At 41.2% G+C, this 20,798-nt stretch overlaps 2 long non-coding RNA genes across 4 annotated transcripts in view; one reads left to right on the top strand and one right to left on the bottom strand.

Moving 5' to 3' along the window:
- The window catches only part of LOC138379715 (uncharacterized), a 34,227-nt gene extending 16,617 nt beyond the window's left edge, over window positions 1-17,610 (bottom strand). The window contains exons 1-3 of one of the 2 annotated variants that reach the window (XR_011232286.1): window positions 17,538-17,610; window positions 1,349-1,519; window positions 941-1,083 (exon numbers count right to left, since the gene is read on the bottom strand). This is a non-coding gene — a long non-coding RNA (uncharacterized lncRNA). Of the gene's footprint in view, window positions 1-940; window positions 1,084-1,348; window positions 1,520-17,537 lie in introns of those variants that run through there. The other variant, XR_011232285.1, reaches the window with a different exon arrangement.
- Window positions 1-20,798, top strand: part of LOC138379714 (uncharacterized) — a 171,056-nt gene that overhangs the window by 58,531 nt on the left and 91,727 nt on the right. The gene's annotated exons all lie outside the window — the stretch shown is intronic.

Below are 20,798 nucleotides of genomic sequence, written 5' to 3'. Positions count from 1 at the left end.
GTCTGGCTCCAGGACTCTGAGCCTTCTGCCTAATGTGGTCAGAAGGTGGCTAGATCTTCCCACTCCAGCAAGGCTTGAACTCTTAAGGATTTGCGGTGCTCCATCTCTGTTACTGGCCCTAGCTCAGTAACTTTACTCGGTACATTTCCTGTGTGAAATCAGTACCTTGGGAGCAGACCATTCTGAATAAAGTTGGGAAAAGAAAAGAAAAAAAAAACAAAAACAAAAACAAAAGGCAAAATCCAAGCAATATGTTTTAGAGTAGAACTAACCACCTGAACATATATTACACACTAGTCGTCTTAAATAAAAAGTCAAACTTCACTAATAATCCTAGAGGGAAGTAGTGTGGTTAAAGAAAAGGACGTGAATTAGAAGAAAATCTCTATTCAATTCCGTGGATTGGTTTTTCAAATACTCCACCATTCAAAAAATTCAGTTCAACAAATATGTACTTAGGAATTCACTAAGAAGAGCACATAAATGTCAGACACGATAGGGATATAAACATAGCCTTTGACTTCAAACATTCCTGAACAGCATAAAACATAATCAAGTAGAAATGCCTGAGACACTAAAAGATAGGGCTTTGGGTAATCAGAAAAGGAAGAAATCAAACGAATGTGGATGATTTCTATAGCAAATAACAGAAAATCTCAAGGCAAAACTACTTAAACAATAAAGCAATTCAGGTAGGGTGGCTCTAGGCACAGTAGACGGGGCTCCAGTTCTACTTTTCTGCAATCCTGTTGGTGCTGCCCTCCGTCATGGAGGCATCGCCTTCGAGCTACTAGAAAAATGGCTACAGCAGTCCCAGAAGTCACATCCAGATAAAACCAGCCCTGGAGAGAAGAGGGACCATCTTTTTTCTTCCTTTTCTCAAATGCAAGAAAACTTTCCCCAGAAGCCCCTTGCAGATTTCTATTTTATGTCCCATCAGCCAAAACTGTCTCTCGTATCCATTACTAGAACAATCACTTCCAGAGGGAATGAGATCCACTACAACTAAGATTACCATGGATACCAGTAACCATCATGACCATCACTTCAGTGTTGGCTGAATATTTCAAGAATATTTCCGGCCTTGGAATGAAGAAGAAATAAAAAAGAAAAATACATCAGCAAAGGAAGAGATGTGCCTAACTGGAAGAAGAAAGCCAGGTTCTGAAACCATACATTAAATACACTGTGAGGGATAAAGAATTCTCTTAAACTGCACTGTTGTCTTTCCCAGTGATACAAAAATTAACTTACTGTTCATCAGTAAATGCTAAGAATGCAGAAGTCGTTCTATTTTTATGGAAAGGATTGAGGTTATTTAATTATCAGTGGGGACAATAAGACTTACCACTCCTCATCAGTGGAGCCACCCATTCAGCTACATCTGGGCTTAGAACATTCCATATTATGCATCCAGATGACGCTGCAGACTCACTGCCAGTACTTCTTCCTTGAAGGTTTCTTCTCATCTGGGGAAGAGGTTTCACTCAAAAATCCACACACTCCAAACCGGCCCTATCTGCAAATGAAAGCATGCAATTAGGAGGCAAAAAGCTGCAGGGAGCAATTCCCTCTCCCCTATCTATAATTAACTGATCCATATGAAAACTGAACTCAAACATCAGACTAACCACCATGTTTAAACTAAGCAACCTACACTTCAACACTTGTAACGTGCTTATTATATATGGTTACCACCCTTTTCCCATCATATAAATCTGTTGTTGCTTCCACAGTATACCGGTACAACCCTACCAAACATTGCCAGTAAGCAGAATTCAGCAGACAGATATTTTTGTTGGACCCACGCAAGGTTGGTCTCCACAGTGTGTTAAAGGATAGCTACTTACATTTATAAATCAGAAGACTTCACGTGAAAAATCAACACTTCTGGCTCTCTTGAAAAATCAGAAAATCTGGCAATACTGCACCCACGTTCCCACATGGTAATAATCTGCTGGAGCCGATTAACAGTGAACCCTCTAGGTGGGGCATGGACTTCGCAGTTCTCCAAAGACAAGGCCACACTTTCATGTTACAACCTGGCTCACGGTTACCTGCCTGGACTCCACAGGCAGCTGAGCTTCCACTTTGCTATGTATTTCTAGTAGCTCCCAGGGAACATTTTATTATTGCCAAAGCCAGGCATGTTTTTCTGCCTTGAGGATATAATATAGCATAAGGGAATAACAACATGGGCTTAGTCAGAGCACCCAAGACCTCAGTTCTAATTCTGTAAATGACTAGCTATGGGACCTCAGGCCTGTTTTTAACCTAAAATATATTTCTTCATTTACAAGCACCCAAATAAACCTATAAGCATTTAACACAGTAGGCAAACAGGCCTAAAATCTAACCTGTCCAAGCTGAACTGATAATCATAAATCCACTGCTTCCTCATTCTTCCTCATCTCAGTAAATCATACCATGATCCACACAGTTCTGCTCAAGCCACAAACATGAAAGTCCTTACCATATACTCTCCTTGTCCCCCAAAATCATCAGCAAGGCAATTGATTCGCCCTCCAAAATATATAATTTGAACAGATGGTTAGAATTCCAGCCATGAAAACAAACAGCAATTCCTCCATCAGAATCAAATACTTTGCTGAAATTGCCTATAAATTCAACTACTTAAATAAGAGTAGCTTGAAATGTCCAGGTTCCATATTATGAGGAATATTAATATTTCATTAAAAGAAAAATGAAGACAAATATTGGGGATGCTGCACATCACTCCTTGCAAGGTATTGATATCACAATTCATAAGCTTACGCAATTCTTCAACTCTAAGCTGACAAAGAACTCAGAGGCTATGCTAAATCTTATAATGAAATTGGGAAAACCAAAAGACTACTGTTAGCAGAACTAAAGTGATTTTAGGAACGTTGCAAGATACATGATCAATACTCAAAAATAAAATCTATTTCTATAAAACAATTGTTCAAAGAACAGTCAGAAACTGACACTGTAAAGAAAAGTTCATTTATAATATGAAAAATATGAATTATTAATCAATTATCAAATGATGTGCAAAGACAAATAGAGATACTATGTTCATAGATCAGTGCAGTCAATGGTGTTAACATGTCAATTCTTCTCGATTTAAGCAATAGAGTAAGCGCAATTCTAGTTAAAATTCCAGCAGACTTTTTTGTAGAAATTGACACGTTGATTCTAAAATCACATAGAAATGCCAAAAAGATAGAATAGTGAAAATAACTTTCAAAAAGAATACCATTAGAAACCTTATACTATGTGAATTCAAGGTTTATTATAAAGCTATAAAAAGAAAGTACTGATACATACAACATGGATAAACCTTGAACATACTAAGTGAAAGAAGACAGTTACAAAAGGCCACATATTACCTACTCTGCTGACAGAAATGTAAAATTGTGCAGCTACTCTGGAAAACAGTCTAGCAGCTCCTCAAAATCTTAAACATAGAATTACCATATGATCCAGCAATTCCACTCCTAGGTATATATCCAAGATAAATTAAAACATATCCACACAAAAAAACCTGTACGTGAATTTTCATAGCAGCGTCGTTCATCATAGTTGTTTGGGTTCACTCACTCACTATCTATTCATTAGTGAATAGAGAAGTCAAATGTTGTATATCCTACAATGGAATAATATTTAGCCATAAAGAGAATGATGTACTGATATACACTGTCCAGATCAAACTTGAAACATTATGCTAAATGAAAAAAAGCCAGTTGGCCACACAGCATATAATTCCATTTATATTACATGTCCAAAGAGGCAAATCTAGAAAGACAAAATATGTCAGTGGTTGCCAGGGGCTGAGGAGAGGGAAGAATGGGGAATGACTGCTAATTTCTTTTTTTTGGGGGGGGTGATGAAAATATTGTAAAATTAGATAGTGGCAAGGGCTGTATAACACTGACATATGTACTTTAAAAAGGTGTTTATGTTATATGAATAATCTCAATAAGGCTGTTACAATAAAAAAAAAATTTCTCCCCTCACTCCCGCAAAACAGAAAAATGGGTTATTTCCTTAGGATGTACTCTCGGAAGTACTAAGTTCTGCTCTGTGACATGTGCCAAAGTGCTTCTGAAACAGGTTCCACAGATTTGTACTCCCTCCAGCACTGTATTTAGCACCTGTGTCACTGTGCACATGTCTGAATCAGCACCATCTCTTAAATCTGATAAAAAAAATTGATTATTGGTTGAACACTTTCCCCTCCTATTTTCATCATATATTTCTTTCCAAAGGGTCAGTTCTTAGCCTTTAAAATTTACCATCCTTATGCATACAGCACAAATGCTTCAATTTCTCAGGAAATATAGAAATAGTTACTTTCTTGCCATTTTGGTCAGCAATAATTAACTTATCCCAATGGGTTCCATTTTAGCTTTTAACAATAAAACCTGCCTTGAAGTCAAATATTTTGAACAGTTATAAGAACCACTCTGCTTCTCAGACAGGGAAATTAAGAAGGTCACTAAAATACGAGTCCACCTGGGTTACGTCTATTTCCAGTTTCCTGACTGCAATTCACTTTCAAGTGAAATGTCCAAGTGGCTCCCAAGATATTTTGAAACCATAAGGTGTAGCAGAAAGGAAATGAAACATTTATTAGCATCTTCTACAAGCCAAGTGCTTTACGTGTATTACTTCATTTAATAAGCCTCACTTAAATGAAAAGGAAAATAAAAATCACCCAGGGTAAGAACTTGCCATGCAGCAAATATGTGCCAGAGTTAGGGATCAAACTGAGGTGTGTCTAACTCCAAAGTCCATATTCTTTCTGCCACTTTACAGTGCTTCCCAAGCTTACTGACTCTAAAAAATCAGAAAGGACTTCAAATGTGAGTTATGCCACTTACTGTGTGACTAGTTTCTAAGCTTCTTTAGAACAGTTTACAACAACAATATCAATGTAAAAAGAGGAGGCTAGAAACTCACTGTGGAATGAAACTTTTTAAAAAATAATTTTTTTTAAAACAGCAAAACGTATGGAATAATTCTAAACACTTTTCTCGAATTTAAAGTGAATCTCAAGATTCACTTTACCTTCCAACAAACAGAGACACCAGCATATCCATTCACAAACATATAATGTGGATGAAAAACATTTTTTAGTGACTACACTGCCAGTCTCTAAACAAGAAATACATCTTTTCTCAGTAAAAAAGTCCACGTTGACTACAATGCTTTTTATTCTTCTTTACCCTGTGAGAAGCGCTTTCTGCAACACACGCACCGTCTGGGATGTAGCATTGTGGGGTAAGAGAAATGGCCACTGAACAGAAAAAGACTACAAGAGCTTGCGAGCAAGCAGTAATACAACACAGGAAAGGACATAGCTAAAAACAAGGCAAAACAGCAACAGCCTACTCTACCCTAGGTAACAGGTACCTTTCCTGTGGCAAAGGAAAAAACAGTTAAATTATAAAACCCTTAAAGGATCTTTGAGTGGCTTTAAAAATTGCTACTTTAAGGCCCAGCACAGTGGCTGGCACCTGTAATCCTAGCACTCTGGGAGGCCGAAGGAGGAGGATCCTTTCAGCTCAGGAGTTCAAGACCAGCCTGAGCAAGAGTGAGACCCCACCTCTAACACAAACAGAAGAAATTAGCCCTGCATGGCAGCGCATGCCTGTCGTCCCAGCTACTCGGGAGGCTGAAGCAGGAGGATCACTTGGGCCGAGGAGTAGGAGGTTGCAGTGAGATATGACGTCTAGCCCCAGCAACTGAGTAAGACCTGTCAAATTTTATGCATTAGGTGAATCTCAAAGTAATCATCACATGTGAAGGGAACATAACTTTGAAAAAGAAAGAAACTAAAGCACTGAGGTAATTTCAGTAACTCCTACGAAGAAAGTATCTTTAAACCAAAACAGGTAACTCTACTAGGTTAAAACATAAGAAATTGGCAATAGTCAACAAACACCAGCAATTCCACATGGGCCCACCCAGTGGTCTCCTGATAAATATTGAACCACCACCTCTTTTGAAAAAAAGCCCTGATTGGTACCTTTTGCCCATTCCCATGTTGGAACTGTCCCACCACAGCCAGTTTGAAGCTGCCAGATGATGGCACCGAGCACGCAGTCGGAGCCAGAGGCACAGGCACCTCACCAACTCCAGCACACCACTGGCTCCACGGAACACGCTGAGGATCAGAGCAGTTCCCAAACTGTCCCACCCTTTTCTAAAACCAGGCTTTTGTCTGATTGATCCAGTTGCTGTCTTCCCTAGGTTAGAAGAAATATGCTGTTGACAGTTTAAAATACTAGTACAGTAAAGTCATTCATAACAAAGAACCAATGAGACCGGTACCTGGTTTCATCCATTCAACACTTGACTGCACACCTGTTTGGTGCCAGGTAGCATTCTGGGCATCGTGGACAGCAGGGAACAAGACAAAGGAGGTCCCTGCTCTCATAAGAAATATACATAAAAATACATAATTTCAAGGACTGAGAAATGCCATGAAGAAATTAAAACAGTAATGGGGAAGCTATTTTAAACTGCGTGGTGAGTTAGGTGATATATAAGCTGAGACCTTAAGGTTAAGGGGCCAGGCTCAAGATCTGGGAAAGACCATTCAGACAAAGGCAATGACTAGTGTAAAAGTCCTAAGGCAAGACCAAGCATGGCATGTTTGAAAAATTGAACAGACTATCTTGGGTAGAGTCTAATGAGCAAAGGTGAGAATGTCTGAGAGGTCGTGAGACGCAAGAAGATCTCCTGAGCCCAGGAATTCGAGACCAGCCTGGGCAACACAGCAAGACCCCATCTCTAAAAAAAATTCTGCTCAGCTGGGCACGGTGGTACACGCCTGTGGTCCCAGCTACTCAAGAAGCAATGGCAGGAGATCACCAATGTAAAAACCTCCAACAGAAGTCTCCTAGATTTAGGGAGGGATTTTCAGTGTACAAAAATGTATTGGAATGCCTGTCCTCTTGGTACCGTGCCGCCTATTTAGTCCCCCCTTAAAAAAGGAGAGGAGTATAAGTACATTTATCGTTTTGCACGGTAAACTAGCAGCTAGCCACAGCAATCCCAGGAGTTACGATCACACCACTACACTCCAGCCTGGGCAACAGAGCAAAACCGTGTCTCTTTAAAAAAAAAAAGAAAAAACAGAAAACCGTGACTATAGCTGAAATAAACTTAGTGGTAGGACTACACACCAGCTCAGAAATAAGGATCTTATTAACCCAAGATGGTTACTTCATACGTGAAATGCTAACATATGAATCCAAGTACGTCAATGTGGAATTCTAATGAAGATGACCCAATTAGTCTATAAAATAGATTCACTATGTTGTTCAGGCTAGGATTATTTCAGAACCATAGGAAAACACTGCTTGTGTGTCATCCAAAAATCATTTTATTTGGTATGTAAATAGACTTTTTAAGAAGTATAAAGGTCATGTTTATGTTAACGTGAAAGAAAACTATAATACCAAATCTGATTTTTGTTCAAATTAGTAATTAGGAGTTAAAGTAAAATATAGCATATCAGTCTAAATTACATGTTCATATTACAAAAACTGTAAAGAAATATGCACACACATACACACCCACACTCCCTGTAGCCATGAAAACCAAGTCTACATTATGGCCACATAAAAGTCCCACAAGTCAATAAAGACAAATTTTTGTATATTGCACAAAAAAAGGAAACTCTGTAGACTGGTTTGAGGAGAATTTACACTTGCACATAAAATTATTTATTCATTCAGGAACTACCAAGCTACTCATTTCCACAATTTATCTAAAAGATTTTTTTTTTTTTTTTTATCAACCAACAGAAAATGAGACCTACAGCTCAGGGGGAAAATGGCTAAAAGAAAAAAAATCTTGTCTCAGCAGAATGAAATACTAAGAATCTGCATGTTATTAATTCCCCTTGTGCTCTCATTTCCCAACTAAATATCAGTTAAACTCCATTTTTAGACTATGCATTGAAGTCTGTACAAGCATTTTTCTTTTTTTTTTTTTCAAGAGCACAAAAAAAAAGCATATGCATTTAATACTACTCAATAAACTTGTGATTATCTTAGCTCGCTGCTAGTTTTCCGTGCAAAACAATAAATGTACTTATATTCCTCTCCTTTTTTAAGGGGGGACGAAATAGGCGGCACGGTACCAAGAGGACAGGCATACCAATACGTTTTTGTACACTGAAAATCCCTCCCCAAAACTATGAGACTTCTATTGGAGGTTTCTACAAAAAAATAAATAAATAAATAAAAACTGCTAAGAATACCATTAGGCTTTCTCAGTAATTTCTCCTCTTTTCTAACAAAAAGAGTTGAGCAAAACACAGGAGAACAATGAAGTTTTGGCTCCTGATCTCACCTGAGCCTACATCCCTGATAAAAAGAAGGGTACAGTATAGTCCAACTGGAAGTGTCTAGTCCATGAAAATCACCAACACTCAGAACTCAAGAAATGTAACTGGAAAGAAATATGGGGCAAGCCCAAAATAAATTTTTTACATGTTGTCACCCTATTTCCAAACCAGGTTTTCCTCTTCTTTATTTCATTTGCCTTAGCTCTCTTCATTCCTTTCCTACCTCCTCTGTCCCTTACCATTTCACTGTGTATTTTCACTTCCCATACACAAAAGTTGACTGGAAACTTACTTTATATTCTTGTATCTAAAGCTGTTCCTACGTCATTCTTATAGGACTATACCGTTTGAGGGGAAGTTCAAATACTTTCGTTATAGAAACATGCACATAGGGCTGTAACCAGAATCAGGAGTAACAAGACAAGCAGCCATTCGTTCAGGAACTCTGAGTGCCCATCGTGAGCCAGCCACCGTCCTGGGGACTCTGCAGTGAATATATAAAACAATGCTCTATCCCTGAGGGCACGAAAGCAAGACTGTGCTTGGCAGGTTCAAGAAACCTGGAGGATGCCTGGGGGCCAGAGTAGAGGAAGCCAAGGAGAAACCTGATTGTGTAGGACACAAAACCAGAGAGGCAGGAGGTACGGATCAACGGAGGCTCTTATAGGCACAGTAAATATTCTGGCTTTTACTTTCAGAAAGCCACGGAACGGTTTGAACACAGGAGTGAAATCATCAGACTTTCACGTTAAAAGGATCACCCTGGTTGCTGCGTTGAGAATAGAAAAGTACAGAAGCAGCGGGGAGACGAGTGACTATGAAAATAACACAAGCAAGAAGTTACGGTTGCCTACAGCGGTGGCAGCAAATTGTGGTTCCATGTATAGTTAAGGCAGCCTTTAAAGTAGATAAAGAATGTACTTTCGTGATAATTATTTGAATTAGATGGGGGAGTATCAGAAGGAAAGGAGTCAAGACGTCTATGTGGTTTGGGGCCAGAGAAACTGAAAGAGGGAGTGGACATTTAAAAGATGAGGAAGACTGGAATGGAAACAATTATTGGAATGGGTGGGAGAGAAGAAGGAGGCGACGAGTTGTTCAGTTGTGACATGTTAAATTTGGGATCTAGATGTCTAGTTAAATTAGACATCTAGCTGAAAATGTTGAGTACGCAGATGAACATACAAGTCTGGAGATTAGGAAAGAAATTCAGACCAAAGATAAAATTTTTAGTTAGAAATATATACTTCTAGCTAGATGAGATGAGATCACAAGGGACTAAATAGAAATACAGAAGAGGTCTAAACATATATCCCTGGAACACTGCCTCGTTTTTTAGAAGTTGGAGTGATGAAAAGGAACCAGCAAAAGAAACTGAAAATAAACAGTACTATCCCAGAAGCAAAGGGAAGAAGGTTTCAAAGAATAGAACATTATCAACCACATCAAATGCTGTGACTGCTGCTATCTTCACTGATATTGGAATTCACCAAAGAGGTCACTAGTAACCTCAAAAAAGAGCTGCTATAGTAGAATGGAAGAGAAAATAAATAAATAAATAAATAAAACCTCACTGTAGTGGATCCAAGAGAGAGAGGGAGTACTGAAGACCACAAATATCAACTTTTCTGGAGAGTAGTAACGAAAGAAAGATGCAGTGTGGAACAAGGTTTTTTAAAGATGGGAGATTTCAGTATCTATATGCTGCATATATATCTATATGCTGACAGGAATGATCCGGTAAAAACAGGACACTGACGCATCTCGTTGGCATGCACGAGGGGATGGACACGGAAGCAACGCAGTGTCCTTGACGGGAGGAAGGCAGAGAACACCAGGGCAGCCCTGCAGACCAGGGTGAAGAACAGCAGGAAATGCAAAGAGCATGGGCAGAGGCCTGAGGGACATGGAAAGGCTTTCTGATCGCTTTCATTTTTCACACACGGGAAACACGTTATCAGATGAAAATGGAGAAAAGGGTAGAGGTTTGAGGAGAGAGGTGTAAAATAGTCCTTTAGGGGAATGCTAAAGTGATTCAACCAGGGAAATGTCCTGGGATTACACCACTGTCAGCACCTCAGTGCCTGAGGTCAGCGGTCAGGCACTGAACGGGAGACCCGGGTCAGCATGGCTGTGTTTTCCTCAGAGCACGGTCTACTGCCCAGGTGCAGGCTCACCCGGACGGAGAACTGCATGTAAACGGTGTGGGGTGGAGGGCTGGCCAGGAGAGTGCAACGGAGGAGCGCCCTACATGGAACTGAGGGCGCATGAAAGGGAGAGATTATAATAGTGGACCATGGCTTCAAGGCAGGGAAAATACTCAAGTAAGGATGTGCAGGAAGGGGGACAGCAACAGAGGTGGCAGAAGCAATGGACTGCAGGTCCCAAACAGACAGAAGTACAGTCACGGGGGGGTTACAGTTGTCCCACGGGGGTTTGGTTCATGGAACCCCACCATACCAAAATCCCCAGATGCTCAAGTACCATATGTAAAATACGTAGGTGTTTGCATATAACCTATACATATCCATAGACTTTAAAGCATCTCTAGATTACTTATATGTAAATGCCATTAAGTAGCTGTTATCCTGTAGTTTTTAAATTTGTCTTTTTTTTAGAGACAGGGTTCAGTGTTTTTGATCCACAGTTGGTTGAATCCTCACATGTGGAACCCACAGACACAGAGGGTCTACTGTATCTGACAGAAGTTGGAAATAGAGGATGCGGAGGCCCCAGTGGAATTATGCCGAATGAAACATCCTTAGTAAAGTATGGGCAGTTCTGGTTAAAATGTTATAGAACCACCTTAAACACTAAAGCAGAACGTCACCCTGGGCAAAGTGGGCCCGCAGATGAGGAAAGCTGGGAAGCGAAATTAAAGATAGAGAACTATTTCACCGGAATTGTAGCTGGGGGTCCCAGACATAGAATTCTCCAGAAAACTATTTCCAGCAGTCCTAAGGCGTCCGCTTTGAACAACCTGTCCAACCCACGAGGCAAAAATGCCAGATCACAAACAGATCAGCTAAAATAAACCATACCTTTCCCCTCGATTCCTTTCCCCCACTGAGGTGGACCCTGAGCAGGCGAGGATGTCATACTGAAGAGAATCTGGCAAAGTAAAAAGAGAAATCAAGTAGGAATCTTCCTCCAAAGCAGGCTTCTAGGTCTGAAACAGTGGGAACCAAAGAAGAGTTCAGAATTGTGTGAGCGTCTCAACACTGATTATACTGAACTGCACCTTCTAATGACTAAAATAAGATTACGAATGACAAGTGACCACAAGAGTTTTTATTACCTGAGAGTTACTGGAAAAGTTATCTGATCTTACTAAGAGCTCATCCAGAGGTAGAGACTGAATCTATAGAGGGTCTGAAGGCACAGTGAAAACTGTTTTCTGCTTAGCCTTACCAAGTCCCATCCACTGACCATACTAGTTCCACAGATACCCATAAATTCCCACTATGTGTAAGGTAATAAAATATACACAATGCTAGATGTAGCAGAAATTCATTTTTGCTTTACTAAGCAAAAAGTGAAAGCAAATTATTACGTCAAATAGAACAAAAGTCATTTTAGGTTTGAGTACAAGTACAAAATTTGATCATGGAAGATGTCATAAGAAATCTTAGCATGAGTTTCTAAGCGGGCAAGCAACAAAACAGAGATATCAGGGCTCACCATTTAGTCATTTTCAAAGTCACCTCTATTTAATCCAGACTCATCTAATGCATTCTAGGAAAAGGAGTGAGTACGTGTTACTATAATTTTGACTGAAATACATTTGCGGGTATTTTACAGTGTCAAGATAAAGACAATAAACACAATTTATTACCAAGTCTTTTTGGCATTTCAATTCAGAAACCACATTTGGATGCAGTCACAGACGAGTCTCAACGAAATTCTAGTCCATTCATACTTTAGTAGTATTACAGAAAGATTCAAGCATACTTAAGCTTTGAACTGAGGCAGCAAGTCAATATTTAATATGCTAAATTCCAAGTTTTTCCAGGAAGCATGAAAAAAATCAGAAAAAATGCTATCACCTAACTAGCAAGCAAGCATTAAGGATAAGCACGTTTCACTCAGTTCCTCTCAAGAATACACAGGGAACCTACAATGCCCCCCATTCTGACACATTACTAACATTTAACATTCAATAAAATGTTAAAATATTTGTTTCATAAAAACGGAGATAAAAAAAACACTAAAACAGGCCAGGTGGGGTGGCCAGTACCTGTAATCCCAGCAGTTTCAGACGTAGAGACTAGGAGTTCCAGACCAGCCTCTGCAACATAGCAACACCTCGTCTCTACCAAAACTTTGAAAATTACCCGGGCATGGCAGTGCAAGCTTATTACCCCAGCTACTCGGGAGGCTGAGGTAGGAGGATCGCTTGAGCCCAGGTGTCTGAGGTTGCAGTTGAGTGATAGTCATGCCACCGCACTCCAGCATGGGTGACAGAGTGAGACCCTGTCTCTAAAATTAAAAAACAAACAAACAAACAAAAAAAAACTACAATATATAAAAACCAACAAGCATGTTTCATTGTGAGTGAAAAATCTTATAAAACCTTAAAAATAATCCCAGATTCATCCTAAAACAGATTAGAAATCTAAAGATTTTCATGATTTTTAAAAAGACAACTGGGAATTAAAAACATAATAGCAACCTATACTAGACAATAAACGTGAGAAATTTGTTATATAAGCATTGAAATAAAAATTTTAAAATTCAAAAATGTTTTCTACAAATGCTAATTAATAAACTCTCACAATCTACACAGGAGGCAAACATGGGCACAGCTGCAAATGCCTTGTTAGCATCATTCTTAATCACTTGATTAATTGCATCTGAGAGAAAACAAATTCCTTCTAGATCACTCTGAAGGGTCTTACAAAAAAATCAACCACTCCCCCCCCCAGCAGACACATCTACCTCGATGAAGAAAACACCAACATTTCAAATATTCCAACAATCATAAAATAGGATAATCCTGGAATTTACTCAGCCTCAAAACATTATGAACTACTCCAACACAGGAATAATACCTTAAAAACACCTACAGTGTTTTCTGAAGTACAAAAAATATTCATTATGAATCCTGATTTCTTGGAAAAATTATTTGAACATGTCTCAATGCTGTTGATTGTCAAGAATTCTGATGATGTGCTTATCCAAAAAAAGAAAAAAAGAAAAAAAAAATGCCAGGCACTTTTTATTTAACATATGACAGCCTGCTTACATTGTTCTTTATCATCGCTATTAGATTTCTTATCAACACCAGACTGAGAGTGGTAAATTGTCAAGAAATACACATTGCTTCCTCCAAGAAATACACATTTAAAGAAAAACTATCACAACTCTCTACCACGACAATTTGAGGGATTCCTTCCCTTACTATTCCTAGGAACAACAATCACAAAGAGCTAATAGCCAGCAAGTCTAAAATCTAAAACTTCTATTTGAATGTATACATTACTTTCCACAATGTAGAAACTACTACAAGCATCGACAAGTCAAAAGGGTCCACCAAAATTCAAAAGCTAGCTGCAAAAATCATTGGTAATCTACATTATTTTGTAAAGATCAAGATTGGCTTTGGAGTACATTAACTCAGACTGCTGAAGAGGCCAAATATTGTTTTAAACATATATAAATAAGATAAAAATAGGCAATGCAACCTTGGAATAAATGCAATACTAAAAATTTCATCTTCTTTTTAATAAACAGTTCCATCAGTTGTAAAACTACAGGTAAAGTCCATAGATGGAACCACAAGTTATTACTAACAATCCTTCCAATTTCAGCACTACCAAGTTAGTACTGTATTTGTCTGTCAATAGTAAAGAAAAGGACAAAATAAATTCCTGAAATGGTGCTTTACTTAAAAACGTTTCTTATGGAAAAGGAATCCAATGTTTATCATCAGTGATTTTTAAAAATAGAAAATATTTCTGTTGCAAAGATTATTTACAGAACACAGAACCAGAAGTCCATGACCTTTCAATAAATACACTGTACTAAAGAGTACAAGAGAGTACAAGAGTACTAAGAGAGAGATAATAAAAACACCAGTCTGTTAAATCTCTTCCTCCCTTCTTTTTAAAATGTAGATAGATTTTATTAAACTGACAATATGAAAGTGTAACCCAGTAATCTTAGCCCTCTTAAGTTACTTATTATCTTTTCAATAGACTGTTATGTATTTACAGTTCCTGCAGTTCAGCTGCCACCTTTCCCAATTTAAAGCAGACACTAGGGGTTGAAGACAGTCTCGACTTGCAACATCAATTATAAGAAAGAACTTTATGCTCGTTTTAGAAAAGGATTATTGTGAGTTTTGTTCGGCCCCAGAAACACCGCTCAGCACAGATCTCAGCACATAAGAGATGTTTAATGAATATCTCTTGAGTAAATGGTAATGTTGAATTGTATTAGTGCAACATTAGTTTTTTTTTTTCCTCCTTCAATTTACAGTTCTCCCTTGTTGGAAATGAAACTCAAGACCATAGCAGTCCCTCAAAAACACATAAACAACTTTATTCACAATGAAAAATAAAGCTGGGTCTCAAAATACAATCCCAGCGCCATCTTTATGTTCTCCATTATTTTTAAAGAAAATGAGAAATAAAGCCTGTTTTTAAGAAATAGATAATGGATACCAACTTTTCTAAAAATAAAAAATTCACTTTTCAAACTTACTTTCTATGTTAGTAGTACTGAGAGTAACAACTGATGGTTCCAAAGTAGGCACGGATTGGGTAAAAATCCAAAACAAGCATAGAAACAAAACTACATGTTTTTTGCCAACGTTTTTTCCTTAATCTTAGTCAAAAGGGTATGTGCCTAAATTTTACTAGATGTGAGACCAGCTTTGTCTGATGCTTCCAGATTCATTCGTTCAACAAATATTTTAATGAGCATCTACTGTATTCCAAGCCCTTTAACGTTTACGTTTGCAAACTGCACACCACCACCGAATTCCTCTGCGAAGCCTTATCATTTAAAAGCATGGCAAGGTAATAAGGAATCTCAACACCGTTTCTTGCACGCATGAAGTCAGTGGATTGGGGCGCTTTTTCAGCCGTCAAAGCGGCATCAGCGAGCCGCTGCCGACCACACCCGGGACCCAAAATCACAACCAGCAGCCACAGCTGGTGAAACCACCTGTGAGAGTCGTCCGCGCTCCTCCTCCGAGGAGGCGGCCGGGGCTTCCACTCCGAGCCCAGCGAGCTCCGCTGCGGGACCGCGGGCGGGACGCGCCGGGCGCCTCGGGCGACAGTCCGGCTCCGGAGCCGGGTCCCCGTCCCGCCAACCCTCACCTGGAGACCCCGGGCCGTCCCCGCCCGCCCCTCGCGCCACCCTGGCGACCGCCAGACCCGCCAAGTTGGGGGGAGGGGTCTGCGTTTCCGCTTTACCGCGGCGGCGGTGGGCGCCTCAGTCGCCCGCCTGCCTGAATTCCGAGCTGAGCTCGGGTCCCTTCCTCAGAGGGAAGGGACGAAGCCCAAAGGGCGGGTCCTCGGGGAAGAGACCTCGCCCGAAGCTGGAAACGGAGCCGCCGGCTCGGCCCGGAGCCCACGGTCCGCGCTCACGGCGGAGCCCCCGGGCACCGCGGTTCGGGGCTTCAGGCCGCCGCCCAAGGGCCCGAGAGGGCGAGGCGCGGGGCCGGCGCCGCACTCACCGTCACCTCCGTCTCGGCCGCCCGCTCCCGCAGCGCCGCTCTCTGGCCGGCTCGCGGCTCCCGCCGCCCTCACGCCCGCAGCTGCGCTCCCGGCGCGCTCGCCCCGCCCAGACTCGTGCGCGGGCGCACCCGGAGGCGTCGCGCGCTCCCAGGGCGGCGGGGGGCGGGGCCTCATCAGGCAACCGGGGAGGCTGCCGTGCCGGCCCCGCCCCAGCCAGGCCCGGTCTCGGGATGGGCGGGCGGCGCCACCCCCACCTTGGAGCCGCGCAGGTTGGGCGGCCGCTGCTGCGGGGAACCGACCGCCCACAGCAGGGGGTGGAGCCTGCGCGGGACAGCGCGCGCGGAAGATGGCCACCGAGCCTGCGCGGGAGCGCGCGGGAGCCTGTTCCCAGCCCGGCCTGCAGGCGGCTGCGGCTCGCGCCCGCCCGGCCGAGGAGGGGCGGCGTCTGCTCGCGGTGTGGGCCGCGGCCGCGCCCTGAGGAGGAAGCAGGGTGCCGAGCTGGCGGGGGACGAGGTGTCTGTCGGTCGCAGTTGAGACCTCGAGGTCCTGAAACCCTCCGACCATTGTTTTTTTCAATGTCACAGTCAGAATCGTTTTGTCATTCGCTGGCTTCAGGCCCAGCACTTCCAGCTGGCATTTGCAATGCGAAAACTGTTCGTGCCCCAGACCCCTGTGACTCCTCCCCGGGATCGCATACGTCCCAGAAGTCGGGACACGTGACAGTGTCCCAGTCTAGCGGCCAGTACTCCACCAAAGGACCCGCCAAACTCTGCCTGTGGTCAAAGGGACAGAGAGAGCCAGGTGCCGGTGTCAGGGCATCCTTCCAGCTGCTCAGGCCACAGACTTTGGCGTCATCCTTGGTCCCTCTCACACTCTCATTTTCACTTCCAATCTGCCAAGAAAGCTCGTTGGTTCCACTTCCAAAATACATCAGACTAGTTCTCACCTGCGTTACTTCCAGCATCTCAATGATACCTCAGTGACCTACTAAACCGCAGGGCCTCCCTGCCCATCATCTACTCCGTTTACTGTCAAAACAGCCGGAATATCCTCTCACAAGGAAATGTCACTTAGCGTTGATACTTAGCCTGAGCCAGGTATTTAAAATTGCAACCGCCAGACACCAATTCTCAATCCTTCCTACTTCATTCTTTTTCTTTTCTTCCCATGACACTTCACACCTGGTAGCGATCTCTATGGTCAGCTTTCCGGATCTATGGTTAGGCATTCACAGATTCAACTAACCGCAGGTCAAAAATATTCAGGAAAAAAAATTAAATAACACAAGAAATACAGTATAACAACTATTTATATAGCATTTACATTGTATTTGGTATTGTAAGTAATGTAGAGATCATTTGAAGTATACAGGAGGATATATATGAGTTATATATTATGCCATTTTATATTAGGGACTTGAGCATCCACAGATTTTGGTATTGGTGGGGATCCTGGAACCAATCCCCTAAAGATTCTGAGGTATGACTGTATTTATTTTACATGTTTACCTTTTAGTGTCTCTCTGGTCTTCGCCGGTAGAAGCTGGGATTTTTGTCTGTTTTGTTCAACTGATGTACCCAAGTGCCTAGAATAAATGAAAAATTTTTAAATTCCCTGAGATAATAAAAAGTGTAAAGCAACAAAAAAATGACCGGTTTTGTATTTTAAATTTCCTCTTGGTTTCAATTTCTATTAGTTAATTTGGTCAATATTATATTCATAACACTCTCCTTACATATTTAATTTTGCCCTTAAGATTTAAAACAAAGCAATTTAAAGCCACAGACAGTTTGGATTTTGTTTGTTTGTTTGTTTCTCTCTGTCTTTGAGACAGGGTCTTGCTCTGTCACCTGGGCTAGAGTGCAGTGGCGTCATAATAGCTCTCTGCAACCTCCAACTCCTGGGCTCCAGGGATCCTGCTGCCTCAGCCTCCTGAGTAGCTGGGACTACAGGCACACCCCACCACACCTGGCTAATTTTTCTTTCTAGTTTTTGTCGAGACTGGGTCTCACTCTTGCTCAGGTTGGTCTCGGACTCCTGACCTCAAGCGATCCTCCTGACTCAGCCTCCTAGAGTGCTAAGATTACAGGCATGAGCCACCATACCATGCCCCGTCCCCGCCCCCACTCCCCTCCCGTGTCTGCCCCGGTCCCCCCCTCCCCTCCCCTCCCCCTCCTGCCCTCCCCTCCCCCTCCTGCCCTCCCCAGCCCCCCGCCGCGGCTGCGCTGTTCCCCCCGCGGCCACACGGGGGCGCAGCCGGACAGTGAGCGGGAGCGGGGCGGGGCGGGGCGGGAGGACGGGGATGGGCGGGAAAGGGGGCGCCGGGGAGGCGGGGGTCTGGCTGTGTTAAGGAGCAGTTTTCCCCTAAACTGATCTACAGACTAACCAGGATCCTTACTGAACCCTGGCAGCGCCTTTTGTTAGTGGAAATGACAAGCTGACCCTAACATGTGTATGGAAATTCAGAGCATCTAGACAATATGCCAGCCAAAACAATTTTGAAAAAGAACAAAATTGAAGAACTTACACAACCAGGCGTCCAATTTTACTACAAAGCTATGGCAATAACGACAGTGTGATGCTGACATAAAGATGGACCTACAGCCAAGTGGAACAGAATAGAGGTCCAGACTTAAACCTTTCATTTATGGTCGATCAATTTTAAACAAGGATATCAAGATAATTGGATGGGGAGAAATGACAGCTTCAACAATTGGGACTATCTACAAAGGTCTGTTTGTATATCGTCTATAGTACCAAATTGGCTTATAAATAAATGAGTATTCGTAAATTATGCAAATAAGCCCAGATGTTTTTCAAATGCACAGGACTTAGTAATCTTTTGGCAGATGAGACTGGTCTAATATTGGTTTGATGGGAATGGCCAGGTCTTCAGCTAAATATGCATATATTTAACTTTAAAGTTCTTTTTTTTTTTTTTTTTTTTTTTGTTGAGACAGAGTCTCACTTTGTTGCCAAGGCTAGAGTGAGTGCCGTGGCGTCAGCTTAGCTCACAGCAACCTCAGACTCCTCGGCTTAAGCGATCCTACTGCCTCAGCCTCCCAAGTAGCTGGGACTACAGGCATGCGCCACTATGCCTGGCTAATTTTTTTCTATATAGATTTTTAGTTGTCCATATAATGTCTTTCTATTTTTAGTAGAGACGGGGTCTCGCTCAGGCTGGTCTCGAACTCCTGACCTTGAGCAATCCACCCGCCTCGGCCTCCCAGAGTGCTAGGATTACAGGCGTGAGCCACCGCGCCCGGCCTTAACTTTAAAGTTCTTACTTTTATGATGCTTTCTTGGCATGAAAATTTAGCCTGGGATGATGGCTATATTTGTCTGATGTCTCATGAAATTTTCCAGGCATAATTGTTAAGAATGAATAAATTGGGTAGATGTGGCTAGGAAAAAAGTTTGTAAATAAATTTTTGATGAGGGTTATATTTTGTAATATGTTTCCTTGGGGAGGTTTCTCAAATATTTTAAGTAAATATACCCTTAGAGTTTTGCCAAGTGAAGTTAAATGATGAATATTCATTGAATATATAGATGTTATCCAAATAAGATAATTCTAAAACAGTAATTGAACATTAAGTGAATAAGAGTTTAGACTCATATACTTTTGACTTCTTATTTCAAAGAAACAAAAGTTATCTGAGTCTGTTAGTGACCCATGACTCTGTTTAGTGAAGTACCTCAAACCCTTTAACATCTTTGGCAGGTTTTCCTGGGATCAAAATCCTAAATTAAATCTTTTGACCTAAAATTAACTTTGGGATTTTCCAGTTGGACCCCAGGAGAGCATCAAAGAATGTATATCTCTTCTTGTGGAGATATTAAACTATTAGGCTAATTTGGTAAATCATATAGGAAGCATTGCCAAATAAGAAATGATATTTAACTTGGTCATATTTGTGTGAATGTGTTATTAAAATGTATTCCAAAAATACGTGATTCTGAAAATTCTAATGTGTTGGGTTATGTGCTATCAGTCATCATGATTACTATGTTAAACTGTTATATGCCACAGAAATACCTAAATTTTCTTGCCAATTGTAAACTCTCATCAGACTTTTGACCATGGCTATTCTGGATTTCTACAGTTATTATTTTAAATTCTTTGATGGAAGCATTTTCAATCAGCTATAGTCCAAAATTGTTAATCAAGATTGAGAAAAACAATCTTGATTACATGATACTAAGTAATTGATAACAATACTGCTTTTATGCCTTTATTTAAAATGTTGGTTCTTTACCTAAATGTTTTCCAGAGTCAAGGAAATTTTCTTTCATAAGCTCTGTATAGTTTGCAACAATTTCGTAAAGTATCCCTTTGTGAACAAAGATGAAAGCATTTGCTTTTTCTCCCTACTCGATTCCTTCAAAATTCCGGAAGTATTTGTGAATATCCTTATCTTTATTTATGTAAGTTCAATAAAAATATGCTGTCTCTTTACAAGCAGGATACAATTGGAAACACTGGCCATATTGCCAAGGATTTGACTGAAGTGTCGTATTTAAGAATATGCATAAAATGCCAGTGTTCCCAGCCTTACAGAGAATGAGTAAAAATTTGTCACTTCCTGGCAGTGACAAACCTTAAGACTATAAGTAAAGAGAACTATAAGTAAAGAGACTATAAGTCCGAGAACCTTAAGACTATAAGTAAAACCTAAAGCCTGCCTTGGTTTGGCTTCCTCCTCTCAAGAAGTTCTAAAATCTGAGATTCCTATATGATCAACGTGGACAGAGAAAATCATGCTTCT

The sequence above is a fragment of the Eulemur rufifrons genome, unplaced genomic scaffold (assembly GCF_041146395.1).
Source record: "Eulemur rufifrons isolate Redbay unplaced genomic scaffold, OSU_ERuf_1 scaffold_125, whole genome shotgun sequence".
Taxonomy (NCBI): domain Eukaryota; kingdom Metazoa; phylum Chordata; class Mammalia; order Primates; family Lemuridae; genus Eulemur; species Eulemur rufifrons.
The sequence above is the reverse complement of the archived record's forward strand: the minus strand, read 5'-3'. Positions and strand labels throughout refer to the sequence as shown.